Source organism: Pinus tabuliformis, chromosome 3_1, assembly GCF_031772625.1.
Source record: "Pinus tabuliformis cultivar Carrire ecotype Pingquan chromosome 3_1, CPIR1, whole genome shotgun sequence".
Taxonomy (NCBI): Eukaryota; Viridiplantae; Streptophyta; class Pinopsida; order Pinales; family Pinaceae; genus Pinus; species Pinus tabuliformis.
The window spans coordinates 739,142,591-739,149,903 of NC_142301.1; positions in this window are offsets into that span (position 1 = coordinate 739,142,591).

The following is a 7,313-nucleotide window of genomic DNA, read 5'->3' on the forward strand; positions in this document are numbered from 1 at the left end:
AGGGCTTTCAGATTTGCCCATTTTCAATCACTCCATGACTGATCTAGGGTACAAAACTGCTCAAATACAGCCAATACTTTGACTGATCCAAGACTTCCAAATACCACTTTTCATCTCCTATCACTATGCATGCCTTTGTTTGATGTACACCTGCTCTTTATCTGAGGTTGAGTGCTACCCACTTGAAGATCTGATTGTCCACCAAACTATGTAATCATGCTTATCTCCACTTAGGGTCACCATGCCCTATCTTGAGAAATTCCAAGATAGATTTTAGGACAAACACTTAAGGTTCATGCACCTTTGAAGGAGCCCTTAACTAGGGCTTCACTGTTGCTCCTCTAATAATGATTAGATAAAATTATTCTCACTAGACTTAGGTATTAGATTACTGTTGTTCCACACCCTTGGAACAACCTTCCATCACCGCACATTCATCACCATGAAAACTAGTCACTTCTCACTTCAGAACACACCTTCTTCACTCCCAAAGTCCACAGATCTAGGCATATTTCTTGAGGTTGACGACTCTCCATTAGGGCATTTGTATCAGATTCAGACCTCCTATTCATAATGAAAACCCTCCTTACAAGCTACGTTGTTCCTTGAGGTGTTGTAGCCTTGATTTGTCTACCCAACATACCTTGCGGCCCTCTTAAAACCCTATTCTAGAGGTCTCGACCTCCTCCTATTGAACATAATGCTAGTGGCCTGATTCACTTGGGATTTCACACATTTTTATGCCCAGACCCTCAAAGAAAACACACCAACAGATCTCCTATACACACCCAAACCAGATCACGTGAAGAGAAACCAACTCGTCCCTTTCTACTGCTTTTGGCTCGGCGTCTTAGGTCTGCGGAACATCTGATTGATCTTCCTTCTTGAGCGAATGCACTCAGATGGATGACTTCGGCCTCCCTTGTAGCCCTAGTCAGCCTTTAAGCTTGACCTACTTTACGACTACATATCTCCTAGCCTCACGATCAAATGAGCTCCTCACACTTGATGCCACTAGCCTTTCATTAGGACTCCATAAATAGTTCTCCTCTAGCCTTTTAGAAATCCTATAGACTTAGGGTTTTGGCTCCTTTATACTACAGATCTAGGCATATTTCTTGAGGTTGATGACTCTCCATTAGGGAATCTGTATCAACTTCAAACCTCCCATTCATAGCGAAAACTCTCCTTACAAGTTGCCTTGTTCCTTGAGGTGTTCTAGCCTTGATCTATCTACCCAACAAGCCTTGTGATCCTATAAAAATCCTATTCTGGAGGTCTCGGCCTCCTCCTATTGAACAAAATGCTAGTGACTTGATTCACTTGGTATTTCACACATTTTTATGCCTAGACCCTCAAAGAAAACATGACCAACAAATCTCCTATACGCACTCAAACTAAATAACGTGAAGAGAAATCAAATCGTCCCTTTCTACTTCTTTTAGCTCAACATATTAGGTTTGCAGCACCTCTGACTAATCTTCCTTCTTGAGCGAATGCACTTGGATGGATGACTTCGGCCTCCCTTGCAGCCCTAGTCGACCTTCAAGCTTGACCTACTTTACAACTACATCTCTCTTGGACTCACGATCAAATGAGCTCTTCCCACTTGATGCCTCTAGCCTTTCCTTAGGCCTCCTTAAATAGTTATCCTCTAGCCTTTTAGGGATCCTCTAGACTTAGGGTTTGGGTCCTCTAGACTTAGGAAATAGTAATTCTCTTTTTAATTTCTTTATAGATTTTAAACCCCTTCTTGGGTCTAAAACCCCTCCACTTGGGTTCTTTTCCCACAAAGCCTTTTGTGACCAAACTTCACAATCCCAATTCTTAGGCTTGTGGAGTACCTCTCAAGCTATCTAATTGAATATAGACTAGCTTCCATTTACTTTGCCTCAGAAAAACCTAGTGCAACTATCCTTTACTTCTGGCTGGACCACGATACAATTGTCGAACCCAACTTGAAACAACACCTAGAAGTGCTTTTCCTATCACCAACACATCCTTCCCAATTTGAGCCAGTCAACCTGATTCCATCCCTCTGAACATAGTCCAGACCAAAGTCCATCATACCCTGCAGATACTGAAGCACATGTTTTTCATCCACCCAATGCACTCTCCTAGGCTCCACCATAAACTGACTGAGTGTTATATGCAAAACAAATGTTTGTCTTGGCATTGACCAAATACATCAATGAGCCTATCAATTTATGATAAATTGTGGGATCAACCAACTCAGACTTAGAAGCATGGAGCTTCTTCCAGTTGGTAATCATAGGTGTGGTCATGGGCCTACAGTCCTCCATATGAAATCTCATCAGAATGTATGTTGCATACTTTCCCTATCCTAGAACGATATGCCCATCCTCTTGTCACACTTCTAATCCTAAGAAATAATGCATCAGTCCAAGATCTGTCGTCTCAAACTCTAAAGCAATATCTCACTTGCAGTACTCTATGAGTCTTTCTGTACTTTTAATAAATAAGTCATCCACATACAGTACTAGAATGAGAAGATCCTTACCAACCACAATGTAATGAAGGCTTGGACATGCATCACTCTTCCTAAAACCCAACCACTGCAAGTAAGCATCTATTCAAGAATACCAATCTCTCAGATCTTGCTTCAGTCCATAAAACACCTTCTTCATTATGCAAACATGCGACTCCCTACCATGCATCTCAAATGTAAACCTCATCCTATATAATCCTATTAAGAAATGCAACCTTCGTATCCATCTGGTGGATCTTCCAACCCTTCTTTGCTGCTATGGAAATCATTGACTTGATAGAAGTATATTGAGCAATTGAAGTGAAGGTCTATTCATAATCAACTCCCTCTACCTGTGAGAACCCTCAAGCTACAAACCGATCTTTTGTACTTCTCAGTACTTCCATCCATAGCATACTTAATCTTGTAGAGCCACTTAGAAGTCACCACTAACTTCCCTTCAAGCCTCGACAGAATCTCCCAAACATCATTTTTCATGATGGAAGCATACTCTTCCACCATGGCATCCCTCTAGACTTGCTAGCCTTATGCCTCCTCATAGCTAGAACACTCAGACTCAATGATGCTACTGACCATAGCCAAATAGTTACAAAACTGATCTGGTGGTTTCTCTCCCTAACAACCCTCTTAGGACTTCTGACTTCCCCCTTGGGATTCCTTAAGAGTCTCACAAAGCCATCTTGGTTTCCTCCTCCCTGAAGTGGCCTCCTGTACTGGAGTGGGTGTATCCTCCTCTTAAGTCTGTTGTGAAAATTCCTAGTCCAAGGAACTCCTACTGCAACAAAAACTGAATTTACTTCTCCTACTTGATTTTAATACACATTATCAACTTATTTTTTGAATATTGAAGTAAATTACTTCTGCAGCCTACACTACTTTAATATTTGATTACATGAAACAGAAAAATGAGCAAAGAAAAAGATACATAGGACATAGTTATTTTTGGACAAAATAGTCCTCGGAAAAACACAATGAGGGAAAACCAGTGCAACAGAGAGGCAGAGATAGCACTGGTAGGATTAGTGCAATAGCTGGAGAGAGGTGCGCAAAAGTAGCCAAGGGTTCACGCAGAGCTAGCCAGGGCTCACGTAGAGGCAGCTAGGAGCTGCGCAGTGCCTCAGAGGGCCAACGTGGGTGACAAAGAGGGCCAGAGGCTGACACAGTCCCTAGAGGATGACGTTGGGGTTTCGTGGGGCAGATTGGAGCTGTGGAGTTGCCGGAGTGTTTATCTCGAGTTTTAGTTGGAATATCTGTGTCCGAGTAGAGAGGTACTACTGCCGAGATTTTCTCTGTTGGGTGAGCCGGATTTGGCACCTAGATTGTATTCTGAAATTGCTTAATAAATCAAACCCTTAGATAGCTGCACCGGTTTTCCTGCATTGGGTTTTTCCGGGGACATTAGTCGAAAAACAACGGTGTCACTTGTGTGCTTGCTTCTGTTTCCTTCTATTGATGATCTGTAATGTGTTGAGCTTGTACTTGTATTTATTCCCGGTATTTACATGGTAAATAAATTGTTAATTAACAGAACAAATAGGTAGGAATAAATCAGTAAAGTACATGAAGGGTTTCTAACGGGTTAGACTTAGAAATTCCAACACCATTGAGGTTGACCTTAACCAGATCCCTCCTTAATTATTTCTGTTGAAGGGCTGCCCACATCTCCTCCCATGAAGGTAGTCTTTCCTTGCCAATATACTTTAGACGAAGACTTTCCATTCATCCAAGACTCCATTCAAGGTCGTCCTTACCATCACGGTAGACTAAGGAGTAGACCCCACTGCAACAAGCTGGTCTTTGGTGTCCTAAAGATGTTGAATATAGGAGTTAACCCCTTCTCCCTTCTGCATCAATGTCCATTGCAACTTTTGTTCTAAGTACATCTTCCATTGTTCGGAAGAACCTTCATATAGTGAAGACAAATATTCCCACATTTCTCGAGTTGTATCTTTGCCCTGCAAGTGTGAGACCACATGATCTCTAACTCCATCGAGTATGAACCTCTTCGCCTTCCCCTGCTTGGCCTTGTACTTCTTCTTCTGATCATTATCAGCGGGAACAACCACAACATTCTTGTCGTAAGCTTCGAAATCGTACTCCTCCAGAATAGCTAAGATTCTGCTCTTCCATATGACATAGTTGGAAGCTCCTTCCAACCTGTCCTGATCTCTAAGCCCTTTTGATGCCATCTCACCTAATCTATCGAACTAACTCCTCCAGTCACTGCTCAGCATTGTTGTTCGGGAAGTGAAAAATTTGATCTTTTGGCGAGAAAAGTTCTCTGAGGAGAAAATTCCCCTTCTATGTGTCTTCGCTCTTTTCCGACAGATTTATACCCCAGTAGAAACAACACCCTTCAAGCACTGCGTTGAGGCCCTGCATCACTCCCTCTGCAAACTCACGAACTGGAAATCGTACCTCTCTGTCAACTCTCTCAGATAGAGATTTTGTCGGAATCTCTGCTTCTCGACAAGGAATGCGCAATCCCTTCAAGGGGATTCAAATTACTGCCAAGTCCAGCTTTTGGCCTCTTTGTTTAGCGCTGGATCTGCTCTTCCTGTTTCAACATCAACGCTCCAATACCATGTGAAAATTCCTAGTCCAAGGAACCCCTACTACAACAAAAACTGAATTTACTTCTCCTACTTTATTTTAATATACATTATCAAGTTATTTTCTGAATACTGAAGTAAATTACTTTTACGGCCTACACTACTTTAATATTTGATTACATGAAACAGAAAATTGAACAAAGAACACAGTTATTTTTGGACAAAATAGTCCTTGGAAAAACCCAATGTGGGAAAACCAGTGCAGCAGCTCTGAGGGTTTTCTATTATTAAGCAGTAATTCTGAATACAATGTTGGATGCCCTCCCGGCAATCCAGTGACAGAGAAATATAATGGCGGAAAAATGAGTGAGTTTTACCTCACTTCACCTAGCAGATTCCGACTGATCTGGTAGCAGAACTGGCTAACCCTGCTATCTCTGCGCTAACCTTGCATTGTCTCTTCTGCATCTTGTGTCAACCTTCCCAGCTGTTCAAACAGTTCCTCAGCAGTTTCCGCTTTCTGCGTGAGGGAAACTTCTGCTTTTGCGCTGGCCCTTCTAGCTCTACATCAAGCCTGTGTGGGCCCAGATTGACCCAACGCCAGTCCTTCTAGCTGTTGCGCTGCCTCCACTAGCAACTCTCCGCCTCTCTATCCAGGACTCCCGATATATCCCTACCCCTCTACTATAGAATGATCACTCAGTTCGAATTCTCAGCTTCCTAGCCTCAGAAATCAAACTCTAGATCAATTCATTCTCTCTGTGTGTTTTTGAATGAACCCCAAGCCTCCTTCTTATACTTTTCTCGTTGAGACTAAAACGATTGAGATTAAGTCCCTAATCAATGGCTAAGATTAAAAACTTGACTTGATCCACTTTCTAGAACATTCTCACTCATATTTTGATTAATACCCATAATACTTAATTTTCCTAAGTTTGGACTTAGGAACCTCATTAAAAATATTAATTATTTTATTAAATACAATCCGGGTGGAATTTCACCAAACGGTTTCTGGGTTCTTTAGAAATCATGTGCCTTAGCCTCTCCACCAATTTTCATGACTAGAGCACATCCTATGCTACCAAAAACTAACATCTGTGTCCTTGAAGATGTTGCACCTATGGTCGATGGTGTTGGAAAAATTTGTCATTGATGTAAAAGGGTGAACGGGCCAACATTTGTTTGGTGATTTGCATGCACAATTCAACATATTTGGATGCAAGGGCACTCCATAGTAGTAGCCATTGTCAATTCATTTTGTTTGATGGGTGGCATGCCTTGTGGGTGCTCTTGGTTGGAGAGAGATTAATTTTTGAAGTTTGATGCCCCAAAGATGGGTTTAGCACCAACACCTTTTCCCCAAACTCTTATGGCCTTATCGCTTCATTGCAACCCATAAACAAGGTTAAAACTATAACTTAAGATTGACCTAAATTCATGTGTCCTAACCAGTTTGAAAAAAGATGATATAAAAGTTAAAAAGGATTTTTCAAGTGTTGTAAGCCTCGTCTAAATGGGTTCATTCATCTCCATTAGGTCAGATTTAATACATTCATGTCTTTTCATAAAGAATATCATTATTTTGCTCAAATCGGCCCCAGTTAAGGGCTCCTCCCAAAATATATATATATATATATATATATGTCCAACTTGTGGCATCCAAATGATAAAGCAAGAAACATTGAATTAAGAATAAGAGCTTTTGTTCTGAGGCCAAGCCCTAAAAGGGCATATCTGAAGAAGGGTGAGACATCTGAAGCTTGGGAGTATTCGTTATTATTTGAAGGTGATGCAACAGATCAAGCTCTACAATTGGTAAGATCTCTTAAGCCTGTTATAAGGCATTGCTGGCAGAATTATGTACTTTCATTTGATGATTATTGAGGAGTAAACAAGGATCTATTTTGATATTTAGGGCAGTTCTGAGAAAATCTTCAGACAATATTAAGGAAAGATTTTGAAGCTCAATTTGGGTTGTCTGAGGCTCAATTCGATCTGTACCTAAGGCAGAATTTTGGCAACATTTTGAGGTATAATCAGCGTTGTCATAGGGAAACTTTCAAAGGCAGATTCAGCCCTATCTTAGTGCAACTCGCTGAGGAAAATTCGGCCCTGGTTAGGGCATATTTGAAGCATTGTTCCGAGCAAATTTTGAAAGACCTTTGATGATTTGAAGTAGACATTGAGAGCATAATTTCTGGCAGACCTTTGATGATCTGAAGTAGACTTTGATATTTGACTTGTGAAGTGGT